The following is a 17,951-nucleotide window of genomic DNA, read 5'->3' on the forward strand; positions in this document are numbered from 1 at the left end:
AAACGCCAAGAAGCGCATGCTGACAGGAGCCTGATATAGCTGTCTCCTGAGAGGCTCTGCCAGAGCATGACAAATACAGAGGTGAATGCTCTCAGCCAATCATTGACTGAGAACAGGGTCCCCAAGGCAGGAGTTAAAGAAAGGACTAAAGGAGCTGAAGGGTTATACAATGCCATAAGAAAAACAATAATATCAACCAACCAGAGCTCCCAGGGACTAAACTCCCATCCGAGTAGTACACAGGGATGGACGCATGCCTCCAGCTGCATTTGTAGCAGAGGATGGCCTTGTTGGGCATCCGCGGGAGAAAAGACTCTTGTTTCTATGAAGGTTTGTTGTTCCAGTGTAAGGGAATGTCAGAGTGCGGATGCGGGAGGGAGTGGATGAGAGCAACCTTGTAGAAGCAGGTGGAGGAGGAATGGGATAGCGGGTTGTGAAGGGAAAAATGGGAAAGGGAATAATATTTAAAATGTACACAAAAACATCCAATAAAAGAAAAAAAGAAGGAAAATGTGTTAATAACCTATGCGATCTATCTTTTGAATACATTTATCAAGTGACATGAAAACATTACATTTTAACAAATTCTTCACTATTCTGCTATGTACTAAAAAGTATTACTGTGATTTTTAAACTCATTTGCCACCCAAAAAACTGATTGATGTACTTCTCCCTGGGCATTTTAGAATTGGGTTTGTGTCATTCACATCCATATAAATCTTTTTACAGGGCTGCTTCAGAATGCACTATTAAGTACATTATAAAAGATTAGAATGTAATTTCTCTTGGCACCCTATTTATGTTTACTACTGACTTCAAAGGACATTCAGGATGTAGAAGAGTTATTTTCCCAAGGGTGCAAATAAAAAGTAATCCTGTCAGCAATTCTCACAGACAAGTGATACAGTGGCAATTCTAGCAAAGACATACTCTCCTTTTAGCTAGAAATGATTTGTGTGTTTTCTTCAGGCTGTGTCTATTCATGGCTGTGTTAACATGGATGTCAGTAGCTATAAAATGACAGCATAAGACAAATGTTCCTTCGGTGTGAAAAGCAGTTAAATGAGAGACTTGGCCTTTGGAAAAATATCAGAATGACCCCAGCAAATTCAGATCACAGGAAGGCCACACTCTGAAATCTTCTATTGAATTAAAAATCATATTCTTACATTGAACTCTGTAACTTCTAAGAATGACAATATCTCATTAAGTATACATATATAAAGGTGAGCCAAAGAAAATCACTAAATTGGCATTTCATGAGATACAGAGAAAATCTCTCTTTCTCTCTTCCTTTCACTCTCTCTCTCTCTCTCTCTCTCTCTCTCTCTCTTTCTTTCCCATCTCACTGCTTTTCTTTTCTCCTTTATCCCTCCCTTCAGCCCTTTTTCTCTAATAGTTAACACTGGCCATCAATTTGATAATATTCACTTAGAATCTAGCTTCTGGGCATACATACAAGAGGCATTATGTAGATTAGGACAAAGAAAGTGAACACAGCACTTTGAGTATATAAAGACTCATGATGACAGCATCATATCTTGGGCTAGCCTGTTGTTCAAACATTTTTTTTTACATTTTTTCTTCCAGTTTTATTAAATTGAGTATTTCTTATTTACATTTCAAATGTTATTTCCTATTCCGGTTTCCAGACCAACATCCCCCTAACCCCTCCCCCTCTCCTTCTTTATGAGTGTTCCCCTCTCCATTCCCCCCCATTACCACCCCCCAACAATCCAGTACACTGTGGGTCCAGCCTTGAAAAAACCAAGGGCTTCCCCTTCCACTGGTGCTCCTACTAGGTTACTTATTGCTACCTATGAATTTGGAGCCCAGGGTCAGTCCATGTATAGTCTTTGGGTAGTGCCTTAGTTTCTGGAAGGTCTGGTTGGTTGGCATTGTTCTTCTTATGGGGTCTCAAGCCTCTTCAGCTCTTTCAGTGGTTTGAGGCTGACATTCACCTCTGTATTTGACATATTCTGGCTGTGTCTCTCAGGAGAGATCTACATTTGGTTCTTGTCAGCCTGCACTTCTTTGTTTCATCCATCTTATCTAGTTTGGTGGCTGTAGATGCATGCACCACATGTGGGGCAGGCTCTGACGAGCTGTTCCTTTAGTCTCTGTTCAAACATTTCTTACAACAGTTCCCTGTATTCCATGCTCTATATCCTGGACTATAAATCCATCAGAATTAGCCCTGCTCTACCAGAGACCACATCAGTATTAGGAACCCCAGGTAAGACTTCAACCAGAGCCTAGTAATACTCCTTAGAAAGCATACACTTATCCTCAACAATAACCCTTCCTTAGCTATGTCAACAACTACAGATAAGGTTCTATACACTGCCAGAGACCAAGATGGTACTAGGAAACCCAAAGACCAACCTGATACCTATAATCCCAGAGGCTACACATGTAACCCAGAGGCTATGACAGGAACCAGAACACAAGAAGACCAGAGGCAGCATGGACATCTAAATCCCCATAGAATATCAAGCCACTAAATTCCCCAGGGGAGACACCTTATAGGACCTGAAAACTCACTAGTCACCAGAACCTCAAGTCAGGAGATTAGGGTGGAAATGGAAACCAAGGATAAAATATTTATCCAACAGAGATTAACTCAGAAATACACTTAAACCTATAACCCCAAACCTAAGTGACTAGAGGTCAATATAAAAATAATTAAAAAGACCCAGAGTAATATGCCACAAACAGAAACAACCTATGCTACTACAGAAAGCCCTGAATATTTCTATACAGCTGAAAATGACTTTGCACATAATCTTATAAAGATAATAGAGATTTTAAAGATAAAATGAATGAATCCCTTCAAGAACTTCAGGAAAACACAAACCAGTTGAAGAAAATGAATAAAATTATTCAAGACTTGAAACTGGAAATAGATGCAATAAATAAAACACAAACATAATAGCAAGAATAGATGCAATCACCACCAACAGAACAGGAGAGTAAAAGATGTTCTCACACTAGAAGACACAATAGAGAAAATTGAAACATCAGTCAAAGAAAATGTTAAATCGAAAATGTTTCTGACACAAAGCATCCAGGAAACATGGTACAATATGAAAAGACCAAACATAAGAACAGTAGAAAAAAGAAAGAGAAGATTCCTACCTCAAGGGCTCAGAAAAATCTCAACAAATCATAGAAGAAAAATTTCCAAATCCAAAGTAGGAGTTGCTTATAAAAGTAAAAGAAGCTTATCAAAAACCAGATAAAGTAGATCAGGAAACAAAATCTCCCTGTCACATAATAATCAAAACAGTAAACATACAAAAAGGAAAAGAAAAAAAAAGAGAAGAAAATAAAAATAATATAAAGAACCTCAATGAAAAAGGGGTGAAATAATATAGATGGACAGAGCTATCAGAAGTACAACCAAATTTATAATGGAGAGTCCAAAATCAAGAGGGCCTGGAAAAGATGTTTCTGTCGACTCAAAGAGACCACAGATACTAGATATATAGACTACTATATACCACTATATAACTATGTAACAATATATTAAACTATAATAAAACAAAATTTTCAGTCACTTTAGTCAGAGATAATGTGATATTCCATGACAAATTTAAATGGTGTCTATCCATAAATCCAGCCCTATAGAATATTCTAGAACAGAAGTTGCAACCTGAGCACTTTACAAGAAAGCAAACATAGCACATAAATAGTTTTGTACCAGCAAAAACAAAAAACTAGAAATGCACACACACACAAATACACACATACACACACAAATACACACACACACACACACACACACACACACACACACACACAAACCATCACTACCAGTAAAGACAAAATAAAAAAAAAATTAACAATCTTTGACCATTGATAAGACTTAATATCAATAGAATCAATTCCCCAAATAAAAAGAAAGAGTCTAAATGGAATGGAAACAAAAATGGATCCATTCTTCTGATACATACAAGAAATAAACATAAAAAATTAACATTAACTCAGAGTAAAGGGTTGGAAAAAGATTTTCCAAAGAACTGGACACAAGAAGCAAAATGGAATATACATTTCAATATATACAAAATATACTTCCTTCTAAAATAAAAGAGATGTGAAAATATATTCATACTCATTAAAAAAATAATCCACCAAGATGTCTCAATTTTCACCATCTATGTATCAAATATCAAATACAAGAGCAATCACAAGTTAAGAAAGAAATGCTTTAATCGCATAAGGAACCCCACACATTAATAATAGGAGACTTCAACACCCCATTTTCTCCATTTAACAGATAATCTAGAAAGAAACTAGAGAAATGATGGAACTAACTAGTGGACCTTATAAATGCCTACAGACTATTTCATTCAATTACGAAAGAGTATACTGTCCTTTCAGCATCAAACAAAACCTACCCACTAATCAACCATATATACTTGGTCACAAAATAGTCTCCAAAATATGCATGAAAATTCAAATGCCTCCTGCATTTTGTCAGACTACTGCTGATTAAACCTGTATTTCAATTACAACAGAAAAACAGAAACTTGTTCATGGGAACTGAACAACTGTCTATCCTATGACCATTGTATAGAGAAATAAAGAAAGAACAAAACTCAAGAATTCCTAGAAATCAGTGAAAATGAAGGTACAGCATATCCAAACTTATGGGACCCATAAAAAGAAATGATGCTAAAAATTTCATAGCACTAAGTACATTCATAAAGGTCTTATACTAGCAATTTAATGTATACTTGAAATCTTTAGAAGAAAAGGAACCAAACACACTAACAAGGAATAGACTATAGGAAATAATAAAATTGGGGACAGAATACAATAAAATAGAAGAAAAGAAAAGAATACAAAGAATCAAGAAGCAAGAAAAGGTTCTTTGAAAAAAATCAACAAGACAGACGAATCCTTATTCAAACTACTTAAAATGCAGAAAGAAAATACCCAATTGAGCAAAATCATAAACAAAAATAGGAACTTAACAGACACCAAGGAAATCCGAAGAATCATTATGTTATACCTCAAAAACCTGCACTCTAAAAAAAAATCAGAAAATAAAATGGAAAGAGACAAAGTTCTTGATAAAAAACACATTTCTATGTTAAAATGGGATCAGATAAATTATTTAAATACAACCAAAACCCTTAAGAAAATAAAAGCCATAGTCTCTTAACCTGTGAGTATTTTGTTCCTCCTTCTAAGAAGTACTGAAGCATCCACACTTTTGTACTTTTTCTTCTTGATGTTCATGTGGTATATAAAATTTAACTTGGATAGAGACTGAAGGAAAGGCCATCCAGAGACTGCCACATGAGGATGCACCCCACAGGCAGTCACCAAATCTGGTCACTATTGCAGATGACAAGAGGTCCAGGATGACAGGTGCCTGACATAGCTGTCTCCCAAGAGGCTCTGACAGAGCCTGACAAATACAGAGGTGGGTGCCCACAGTCAACAATTGGATTGAGAACAGGGTCCCCAATGGAGGAGTTTGAGAAAGGACTGAGATAGCCGAGGGGGTTTGCAACTCCATAGGAAGAACAATAATATCAACCAACGAGACATGACAGACCTCCCAGGGACTAAACCACCAACTAAAGAGTACACATGGAGCAAGCCATGTAGCAGAGGATGGGCCTTGTCAGGCATAAATGGGAAGAGGAGTCCCTTGGTCCTATGAAGGGGATGATTTTTGAAATGCAGATAAAGAAAATACCCAATAAATGTTTTTTGTAAAAAAGTCTCCTAATCAAAGAAAAACTTCAGTGCCATTTTAGGGAAGTATTCTACCATACCTACAAAGAAGACATATCAAGGCTGCTGCCACGGAGAGCTCTTGGGCAGCACCCCGCGAGCAAACTTGAGCCTCGGGACCACAGGTAAGACCAACTTTTCTGCTGCAAGAGACCTGTCTGGTGATCTCGGGACACACAGAGTCAGAATTCCTCTAGGACCGGGCACCTCCTGTGTTAACCGGGAGTCCCACACCCGCGGATCCCGGCCTGCAGCAGCTCTCTGCTCCCAGACACCGTGCCTGGTCAGGTGGGCACAACTGAGGCTGCAGAGCGGAAGAGACCACCAACACTGCCCTCCCCTGCCCACATCCCTGGCCCAAGAGGAAACTGTATAAGGCCTCTGGGTTCCCGTGGGGGAGGGCCCAGGAGTGGCAGGACCACTGCCTCAGAGACACCTCCGGAACCTGAAGGAAAAAGACCTGATAAACAGTTCTCTGCACCCAAATCCCATGGGAGGGAGAGCTAAACCCTCAGAAAGGCAGACACGCCTGGGAAACCAGAAGAGACTGCACTCTGCATACACATCTCGGACGCCAGAGGAAAACACCAAATGCCATCTGGAACCCTGGTGCACTGAAACTCCCTGAAAGGGCGGCACAGATCTTCCTGGTTGCTGCAGCCACGGAGAGCTCTTGGGCAGCACCCCGCGAGCAAAATTGAGCCTCAGGACCACAGGAAAGACGAACTTTTCTGCTGCAAGTGACCTGTCTGGTGAACTCAAGACACAGGCCCACAGGAATAGCTGAAGACCTGTAGAGAGGGAAAACTACACGCCCGAAAGCAGAACACTCTGTCGCCATAACAGGCTGAAAGAAAACAGGAAAACAGGTCTACAGCACTCCTGACACACAGGCTTATAGGGCAGTCTAGCCACTGTCAGAAATAGCAGAACAAGGTAACACTAGAGATAATCTGATGGCGAGAGGCAAGCGCAGGAACCCAAGCAACAGAAACCAAGACTACATGGCACCATCGGAGCCCAATTCTCCCACCAAAACAAACATCGAATATGCAAACACACCAGAAAAGCAAGATCTAGTTTCAAAATCATATTTGATCATGATGCTGGAGGACTTCAAGAAAGACGTGAAGAACTCCCTTAGAGAACAAGTAGAAGCCTACAGAGAGGAATCACAAAAATGGCTGAAAGAATTCCAGGAAAACATAATTAAACAAGTAGAAGCCCATAGAGAGGAGTCACAAAAATCCCTGAAAGAATTTCAGGAAATCATAAATAAACAAGTAGAAGCCCATAGAGAGGAGTCACAAAAATCCCTGAAAGAATTCCAGGAAAACATAAATAAACAAGTAGAAGCCCATAGAGAGGAGTCACAAAAATCCCTGAAAGAATTCCAGGAAAACACAATCAAACAGTTGAAGGAATTAAAAATGGAAATAGAAGCAATCAAGAAAGAACACATGGAAACAACCCTGGATATAGAAAACTAAAAGAAGAGACAAGGAGCTGTAGATACAAGCTTCAAAAACAAAATACAAGAGATGGAAGAGAGAATCTCAGGAGCATAAGATTAAATAGAAATCATTGACTCAACTGTCAAAGATAATGTAAAGCGGAAAAAGCTACTGGTCCAAAACATACAGGAAATCCAGGACTCAATGAGAAGATCAAACCTAAGGATAATAGGTATAGAAGAGAGTGAAGACTCCCAGCTCAATAGACCAGTAAATATCTTCAACAAAATCATAGAAGAAAACTTCCCTAACCTAAAAAAAGAGATACGCATAGGCATACAAGAAGCCTACAGAACTCCAAATAGATTGGACCAGAAAAGAAACACCTCCCGTCACATAATAGTCAAAACACCAAACGCACAATATAAAGAAAGAATATTAAAAGCAGTAAGGGAAAAAGGTCAAGTAACATATAAAGGCAGACCTATCAGAATCACACCAGACTTTTCGCCAGAAACTATGAAGGCCAGAAGATCCTAGACAGATGTCATACAGACCCTAAGAGAACAGGAATGCCAGCCCAGGTTACTGTATCCTGCAAAAATTTTAATTAACATAGATGGAGAAACCAAGATATTCCATGACAAAAACAAATTTACACAAGATCTTTCTACAAATCCAGCACTACAAAGGATAATAAATGGTAAAGCCCAACATAAGGAGGCAAGCTATACCCTAGAAGAAGCAAGAAACTAAACATCTTGGCAACAAAACAAAGAGAAGAAAAGCACACAAACATAACCTCACATCCAAATATGAATACGACAGGAAGCAATAATCACTATTCCTTAATATCTCTCAACATCAGTGGCCTCAACTCCCCAATAAAGAGACATAGATTAACAAAATGGATACGCAACGAGGACCCTGCATTCTGCTGCCTACAGGAAACACACCTCAGAGACAAAGACAGACACTACCTCAGAGTGAAAGGCTGGAAAACAAATTTCCAAGCAAAGGGTCGGAAGAAGCAAGCTGGAATTGTCATTCTAATATCAGATAAAATCAATTTTCAACTAAAAGTCATCAAAAAAGATAAAGAAGGACACTTCATATTCATCAAAGGAAAAATCCACCAAGATGAACTCTCAATCCTAAATATCTATGCCCCAAATACAAGGGCACCTACATATGTAAAAGAAACCTTACTAAAGCTCAAACCACACATTGCACCTCATACAATAATAGTAGGAGATCTCAACACCCCACTCTCATCAATGGACAGATCATGGAAACAGAAATTATACAGTGATGTCGACAGACTAAGAGAAGTCATGAGCCAAATGGACTTAACGGATATTTATAGAACATTCTATCCTAAAGCAAAAGGATATACCTTCTTCTCAGCTCCTCATCGTACTTTCTCCAAAATTGACCATATAATTGGTCAAAAAACGGGCCTCAACAGGTACAGAAAGATAGAAATAATCCCATGCGTGCTATCGGACCACCACGGCCTAAAACTGGTCTTCAATAACAATAAGGGAAGAATGCCCACATATACGTGGAAATTGAACAATGCTCTACTCAATGATAACCTGGTCAAGGAAGAAATAAAGAAAGAAATTAAAGACATTTTAGAATTTAATGAAAATGAAGGTACAACATACCCAAACTTATGGGACACAATGAAATCTGTGCTAAGAGGAAAATTCATAGCGCTGAGTGCCTGCAGAAAGAAACAGGAAAGAGCATATGTCAGCAGCTTGACAGCACACCTAAAAGCTCTAGAACAAAAAGAAGCAAATACACCCAGGAGGAGTAGAAGGCAGGAAATAATCAAAGTCAGAGCTGAAATCAACCAAGTAGAAACAAAAAGGACCATAGAAAGAATCAACAGAACCAAAAGTTGGTTCTTTGAGAAAATCAACAAGATAGATAAACCCTTAGCCAGACTAACGAGAGGACACAGAGAGTGTGTCCAAATTAACAAAATCAGAAATGAAAAGGGAGACATAACTACAGATTCAGAGGAATTCCAAAAAATCATCAGATCTTACTATGAAAGCCTATATTCAACAAAACTTGAAAATCTGCAGGAAATGGACAATTTCTTAGACCGATACCAGGTACCGAAGTAAATGAGGAACAGATAAACCAGTTAAACAACCCCATAACTCCTAAGGATATAGAAGCAGTCATTAAAGATCTCCCAACCAAAAAGAGCCCAGGTCCAGGCGGGTTTAGTGCAGAATTCTATCAGACCTTCATAGAAGACCTCATACCAATATTATCCAAACAATTCCACAAAATTGAAACAGATGGAGCACTACCGAATTCCTTCTATGGAGTCCACAATTACTCTTTTTTTTTTTGTTTATCATTTTTTTTATTAACTTGAGTATTTCTTATATACATTTCGAGTGTTATTCCCTTTCCTGGTTTCCGGGCAAACATCCCCCTCCCCCCTCCCCTTCCTTATGGGTGTTCCCCTCCCAACCCTCCCCCCATTCCCGCCCTTCCCCCCGTAGACTAGTTCACTGGGGGTTCAGTCTTAGCAGGACCCAGGGCTTCCCCTTCCACTGGTGCTCTTACTAGGATATTCATTGCTACCTATGGGGTCAGAGTCCAGGGTCAGTCCATGTATAGTCTTTAGGTAGTGGCTTAGTCCCTGGAAGCTCTGGTTGCTTGGCATTGTTGTACTTTTGGGGTCTCGAGCCCCTTCAAGCTCTTCCAGTTCTTTCTCTGATTCCTTCAATAGGGGACCTATTCTCAGTTCAGTGGTTTGCTGCTGGAAATCGCCTCTGTATTTGCTGTATTCTGGCTGTGTCTCTCAGGAGCGATCTACATCCGGCTCCTGTCGGTCTGCACTTCTTTGCTTCATCCATCTTGTCTAATTGGGTGGCTGTATATGTATATGCCACATGTGGGGCAGGCTCTGAATGGGTGTTCCTTCAGTCTCTGTTTTAATCTTTGCCTCTCCCTTCCCTGTCAAGGGTATTCTTTTTCCTCATTTAAAGAAGGAGTGAAGCATTCACATTTTGATCATCCGTCTTGAGTTTCGTTTGTTCTAGGGATCTAGGGTAATTCAAGCATTTGGGCTAATAGCCACTTATCAATGAGTGCATACCATGTATGTCTTTCTGTGATTGGGTTAGCTCACTCAGGATGACATTTTCCAGTTCCAACCATTTGCCTACGAATGTCATAAACTCGTTGTTTTTGATAGCTGAGTAATATTCCATTGTGTAGATGTACCACATTTTCTGTATCCATTCCTCTGTTGAAGGGCATCTGGGTTCTTTCCATTTTCTGGCTATTATAAATAAGGCTGCGATGAACATAGTGGAGCACGTGTCTCTTTTATATGTTGAGGCATCTTTTGGGTATATGCCCAAGACAGGTATAGCTGGATCCTCAGGCAGTTCAATGTCCAATTTTCTGAGGAACCTCCAGACTGATTTCCAGAATGGTTGTACCAGTCTGCAATCCCACCAACAATGGAGGAGTGTTCCTCTTTCTCCACATCCTCGCCAGCATCTGCTGTCACCTGAGTTTTTGATCTTAGCCAATCGCACTGGTGTGAGGTGAAATCTCAGGGTTGTTTTGATTTGCATTTCCCTTATGACTAAAGATGTTGAACATTTCTTTAGGTGTTTCTCAGCCATTCGGCATTCCTCAGCTGTGAATTCTTTGTTTAGCTCTGAACCCCATTTTTTAATAGGGTTATTTGTTTCCCTGCGGTCTAACTTCTTGAGTTCTTTGTATATTTTGGATATAAGGCCTCTATCTGTTGTAGGATTGGTAAAGATCTTTTCCCAATCTGTTGGTTGCCGTTTTGTCCTAACCACAGTGTCCTTTGCCTTACAGAAGCTTTGCAGTTTTATGAGATCCCATTTGTCGATTCTTGATCTTAGAGCATAAGCCATTGGTGTTTTGTTCAGGAAATTTTTTCCAGTGCCCATGTGTTCCAGATGCTTCCCTAGTTTTTCTTCTACTAGTTTGAGTGTGTCTGGTTTGATGTGGAGGTCCTTGATCCACTTGGACTTAAGCTTTGTACAGGGTGATAAGCATGGATTGATCTGCATTCTTCTACATGTTGCCCTCCACTTGAACCAGCACCATTTGCTGAAAATGCTATCTTTTTTCCATTGGATGGTTTTGGCTCCTTTGTCAAAAATCAAGTGACCATATGTGTGTGGGTTTATTTCTGGGTCTTCAATTCTATTCCATTGGTCTCTGTCTGTCTCTGTACCAATACCATGCAGTTTTTATCACTATTGCTCTGTAATACTGCTTGAGTTCAGGGATAGTGATTCCCCATGAAGTCCTTTTATTGTTGAGGATAGCTTTAGCTATCCTGGGTTTTTTGTTATTCCAGATGAATTTGCAAATTGTTCTGTCTAACTCTTTGAAGAATTGGATTGGTATTTTGATGGGGATTGCATTGAATCTGTAGATTGCTTTTGGTAAAATGGCCATTTTTACTATATTAATCCTGCCAATCCATGAGCATGGGAGATCTTTCCATCTTCTGAGGTCTTCTTCAATTTCTTTCCTCAGTGTCTTGAAGTTCTTATTGTACAGATCTTTTACTTGCTTGGTTAAAGTCACACCGAGGTACTTTATATTATTTGGGTCTATTATGAAGGGTGTCGTTTCCCTAATTTCTTTCTCGGCTTGTTTCTCTTTTGTGTAGAGGAAGGCATCTGATTTATTTGAGTTAATTTTATACCCAGCCACTTTGCTGAAGTTGTTTATCAGCTTTAGTAGTTCTCTGGTGGAACTTTTGGAATCACTTAAATATACTATCATGTCATCTGCAAATAGTGATATTTTGACCTCTTCTTTTCCGATCTATATCCCTTTGATCTCCTTTTGTTGTCTGATTGCTCTGGCTAGAACTTCAAGAACTATATTGAATAAGTAGGGAGATAGTGGGCAGCCTTGTCTAGTCCCTGATTTTAGTCGGATTGCTTCAAGTTTCTCTCCATTTAGTTTAATGTTAGCAACTGGTTTGCTGTATATGGCTTTTACTATGTTTAGGTATGGGCCTTGAATTCCTATTCTTTCCAGGACTTTTATCATGAATGGGTGTTGAATTTTGTCAAATGCTTTCTCAGCATCTAATGAAATGATCATGTGGTTCTGTTCTTTCAGTTTGTTTATATAATGGATCACGTTGCTGGTTTTCCGTATATTAAACCATCCCTGCATGCCTGGGATTAAGCCTATTTGATCATGGTGGATGATTGTTTTGATGTGCTCTTGAATTCTGTTTGCCAGAATTTTATTGAGTATTTTTGCGTCGATATTCATAAGGGAAATTGGTCTGAAGTTCTCTTTCTTTGTTGTGTCTTTGTGTGGTTTAGGTATAAGAGTAATTGTGGCTTCGTAGAAGGAATTCGGTAGTGCTCCATCTGTTTCAATTTTGTGGAATAGTTTGGATAATATTGGTATGAGGTCTTCTATGAAGGTTTGATAGATTTCTGCACTAAACCCGTCTGGACCTGGGCTCTTTTTGGTTGGGAGACCTTTAATGACTGCTTCTATTTTCTTAGGAGTTATGGGGTTGTTTAACTGGTTTATCTGTTCCTGATTTAACTTCGATACCTGGTATCTGTCTAGGAAATTGTCCATTTCCTGAAGATTTTCAAATTTTGTTGAATATAGGTTTTTATAGTAAGATCTGATGATTTTTTGAATTTCCTCTGAATCTGTAGTTATGTCTCCCTTTTCATTTCTGATTTTGTTAATTTGGACACACTCTCTGTGTCCTCTCGTTAGTCTGGCTAAGGGTTTATCTATCTTGTTGATTTTCTCAAAGAACCAACTTTTGGTTCTGTTTATTCTTTCTATGGTCCTTTTTGTTTCTACTTGGTTGATTTCAGCTCTGAGTTTGATTATTTCCTGCCTTCTGCTCCTCCTGGGTGTATTTGCTTCCTTTTGTTCTAGAGCTTTTAGGTGTGCTGTCAAGCTGCTGACATATGCTCTTTCCTGTTTCTTTCTGCAGGCACTCAGCGCTATGAGTTTTCCTCTTAGCACAGCTTTCATTGTGTCCCATAAGTTTGAGTATGTTGTATCTTCATTTTCATTAAATTCTAAAAAGTTTTTAATTTCTTTCTTTATTTCTTCCTTGACCAGGTTATCATTGAGTAGAGCATTGTTCAATTTCCACGTATATGTGGGCATTCTTCCCTTATTGTTATTGAAGACAAGTTTTAGGCCGTGGTGGTCCGATAGCACGCATGGGATTATTTCTATCTTTCTGTACCTGTTGAAGCCCGTTTTTTGACCAATTATATGGTAAATTTTGGAGAAAGTACCATGAGGAGCTGAGAAGAAGGTATATCCTTTTGCTTTAGGATAGAATGTTCTATAAATATCCGTTAAGTCCATTTGGCTCATGACTTCTCTTAGTCTGTCGACATCACTGTTTAATTTCTGTTTCCATGATATGTCCATTGATGAGAGTGGGGTCTTGAAATCTCCCACTATTATTGTGTGAGGTGAAATGTGTGTTTTGAGCTTTAGTAAGGTTTCTTTTACATATGTAGGTGCCCTTGTATTTGGGGCATAGATATTTAGGATTGAGAGTTCATCTTGGTGGATTTTTCCTTTGATGAATATGAAGTGTCCTTCCTTACCTTTTTTGATGACTTTTAGTTGGAAATTTATTTTATTTGATATTAGAATGGCTACTCCAGCTTGCTTCTTCTGACCATTTGCTTGGAAAGTTGTTTTCCAGCCTTTCACTCTGTGGTAGTGTCTGTCCTTGTCTCTGAGGTGTGTTTTCTGTAGGCAGCAGAATGCAGGGTCCTCGTTGCGTATCCAGTTTGTTAATCTATGTCTTTTTATTGGGGAGTTGAGGCCATTGATGTTGAGAGATATTAAGGAATAGTGATTATTGCTTCCCGTTATATTCATATTTGGATGTGAGGTTATGTTTGTGTGCTTTCATTCTCTTTGTTTTGTTGCCAAGACGATTAGTTTCTTGCTTCTTCTAGGGTATAGCTTGCCTCCTTATGTTGGGCTTTACCATTTATTATCCTTTGTAGTGCTGGATTTGTAGAAAGATATTGTGTAAATTTGGTTTTGTCATGGAATATCTTGGTTTCTCCATCAATGTTTATTGAGAGTTTTGCTGGATACAGTAACCTGGGCTGGCATTTGTGTTCTCTTAGGGTCTGTATGACATCAGTCCAGGATCTTCTGGCCTTCATAGTTTCTGGCGAGAAGTCTGGTGTGATTATGATAGGTCTCCCTTTATATGTTACTTGACCTTTTTCCCTTACTGCTTTTAATATTCTTTCTTTATTTTGTGCGTTTGGTGTTTTGACAATTATGTGACGGGAGGTGTTTCTTTTCTGGTCCAATCTATTTGGAGTTCTGTAGGCTTCTTGTATGTCTATGGGTATCTCTTTTTTTAGGTTAGGTAAGTTTTCTTCTATGATTTTGTTGAAGATATTTACTGGTCCTTTGAGCTGGGAGTCTTCACTCTCTTCTATACCTATTATCCTTAGGTTTGATCTTCTCATTGAGTCCTGGATTTCCTGTATGTTTTGGACCAGTAGCTTTTTCCGCTTTACATTATCTTTGACAGTTGAGTCAATGATTTCTATGGAATCTTATGCTCCTGAGATTCTCTCTTCCATCTCTTGTATTCTCTTGGTGAAGCTTGTATCTACAGCTCCTTGTCTCTTCTTTTAGTTTTCTATATCCAGGGTTGTTTCCATGTGTTCTTTCTTGATTGCTTCTATTTCCATTTTTAATTCCTTCAACTGTTTGATTGTGTTTTCCTGGAATTCTTTCAGGGATTTTTGCGATTCCTCTCTGTAGGCTTCTACTTGTTTATTAATGTTTTCCTGTGTTTCCCTAAGTGTGTTCATGTCTTTCTTGAAGTCCTCCAGCATCATGATCAAATATGATTTTGAAACTAGATCTTGCTTTTCTGGTGTGTTTGGATATTCCATGTTTTTTTTGGTGGGAGAATTGGGCTCCGATGATGGCATGTAGTCTTGGTTTCTGTTGCTTGGGTTCCTGCGCTTGCCTCTCGCCATCAGATTATCTCTAGTGTTACTTTCTTCTGCTATTTCTGACAGTGGCTAGACTGTCCTATAAGCCTGTGTGTCAGGAGTGCTGTAGACCTGTTTTCCTCTCTTTCAGTCAGTTATGGGGACAGAGTGTTCTGCTTTCGGGCGTGTAGTTTTTCCTCTCTACAGGTCTTCAGCTGTTCCTGTGTGCCTGTGTCTTGAGTTCACCAGGCAGCTTTCTTGCAGCAGAAACTTTGGTCTTACCTGTGGTCCCGAGGCTCAGGTTCGCTCGTGGGGTGCTGCCCCGGGGCTCTCCGCAGTGGCAGCAACCAGAAAGACCTGTGCTGCCCCTTCCGGGAGCTTCAGTGCACCAGGGTTCCAGATGGTCTTTGGCTTTTTCCTCTGGCGTCCGAGATGTGTGTGCAGGGAGCAGTCTCTTCTGGTTTCCCAGGCTTGTCTGCCTCTCTGAAGGTTTAGCTCTCCCTCCCATGGGATTTGGGTGCAGAGAACTGTTTATCTGGTCTGTTTCTTTCAGGTTCTGGCGGTGTCTCAGGCAGGTCTCCTGCCGCTCCTGGGCCCTCCCCCATGGGAGCCCAGAGGCCTTATACAGTTTCCTCTTGGGCCAGGGATGTGGGCAGGTGTGAGCACTGTTGGTGGTCTCTTCCGCTCTGCAGCCTCAGGAGTGCCCACCTGACCAGGCGGTTGGGTCTCTCTCTCACCGGGTCTGGGAGCAGAGAGCTGCTGCCCACAATTACTCTTATACCTAAACCACACAAATACCTGAGAAAGAAAGAACTTCAGACCAATTTCCCTTATGAATACCGACGCAAAAATACTCAATAAAATTCTGGCAAACCGAATCCAAGAGCACATTAAAACAATCATCCACCATGGTCAAGTAGGCTTCATCCCAGACATGCAGGGATGGTTTAATATACGGAAAACCATTAACGTGATCCATTTTATAAACAAACTGAAAGAACAAAACCACATGATCATTTCATTAGATGTTGAGAAAGCATTTGACAAAATTCAACACCCTTTCATGATAAAAGTCCTGGAAAGAATAGGAATTCAAGGCCCATACCTAAACATAGTAAAAGCCATATACAGCAAACCAGTTGCTAACATTAAACTAAATGGAGAGAAACTTGAAGCAATCCCACTAAAATCAGGGACTAGACAAGGCTGCCCACTCTCTCCCTACTTATTCAATATAGTTCTTGAAGTTCTAGCCAGAGCAATCAGACAACAAAAGGAGGTCAAGGGGATACAGGTCGGAAAAGAAGAAGTCAAAATATCACTATTTGCAGATGATAGGATAGTATATTTAAGCAATCCCAAAAGTTCCACCAGAAAACAACTAAAGCTGATAAACAACTTCAGCAAAGTGGCTGGGTATAAAATTAACTCAAGTAAATCAGTAGCCTTCCTCTACACAAATGAGAAACAAGCCGAGAAAGAAATTAGGGAAACGACACCCTTCATAATAGACCCAAATAATATAAAGTACCTCGGTGTGACTTTAACCAAGCAAGTAAAAGATCTGTACAATAAGAACTTCAAGACACTGAAGAAAGAAATTGAAGAAGACCTTAGAAGATGGAAAGATCTCCCATGCTCATGGATTGGCAGGATTAATATAGTAAAAATGGCCATTTTACCAAAAGCAATCTACAGATTCAATGCAATCCCCATCAAAATACCAATCCAATTCTTCAAAGAGTTAGACAGAACAATTTGCAAATTTATCTGGAATAACAAAAAACCCAGGATAGCTAAACTATGCTCAACAATAAAAGGACTTCAGGGGTAATCACTATCCCTGAACTCAAGCAGTATTACAGAGCAATAGTGATAAAATGCATGGTATTGGTACAGAGACAGACAGATAGACCAATGGAATAGAATTGAAGACCCAGAAATGAACCCACACACCTATGGTCACTTGATTTTTGACAAAGGAGCCAAAACCATCCAATGGAAAAAAGATAGCATTTTCAGCAAATGGTGCTGGTTCAACTGGAGGTCAATATGTAGAAGAATGCAGATCGATCCATGCTTATCACCCTGTACAAAGCTTAAGTCCAAGTGGATCAAGGACCTCCACATCAAACCAGACACACTCAAACTAATAGAAGAAAAACTAGGGAAGCATCTGGAACACATGGGCACTGGAAAAAATTTCCTGAAGAAAACACCAATGGCTTATGCTCTAAGATCAAGAATCAACAAATGGGATCTCATAAAACTGCAAAGCCTCTGTAAGGCAAAGGACACTGTGGTTAGGACAAAATGGCAACCAACAGATTGGGAAAAGATCTTTACCAATCCTACAACAGATAGAGGCCTTATATCCAAAATATACAAAGAACTCAAGAAGTTAGACCGCAGGGAGACAAATAACCCTATTAAAAAATGGGGTTCAGAGCTAAACAAAGAATTCACAGCTGAGGAATGCCAAATGGCTGAGAAACACCTAAAGAAATGTTCAACATCTTTAGTCATAAGGGAAATGCAAATCCAAACAACCCTGAGATTTCACCTCACACCAGTGAGAATGGCTAAGTTCAAAAACTCAGGTGACAGCAGATGCTGGCTAGGATGTGGAGAAAGAGGAACACTCCTCCATTGTTGGTGGGATTGCAGACTGGTACAACCATTCTGGAAATCAGTCTGGAGGTTCCTCAGAAAATTGGACATTGAACTGCCT

Source organism: Rattus norvegicus, chromosome 2 (assembly GCF_036323735.1).
Source record: "Rattus norvegicus strain BN/NHsdMcwi chromosome 2, GRCr8, whole genome shotgun sequence".
Taxonomy (NCBI): domain Eukaryota; kingdom Metazoa; phylum Chordata; class Mammalia; order Rodentia; family Muridae; genus Rattus; species Rattus norvegicus.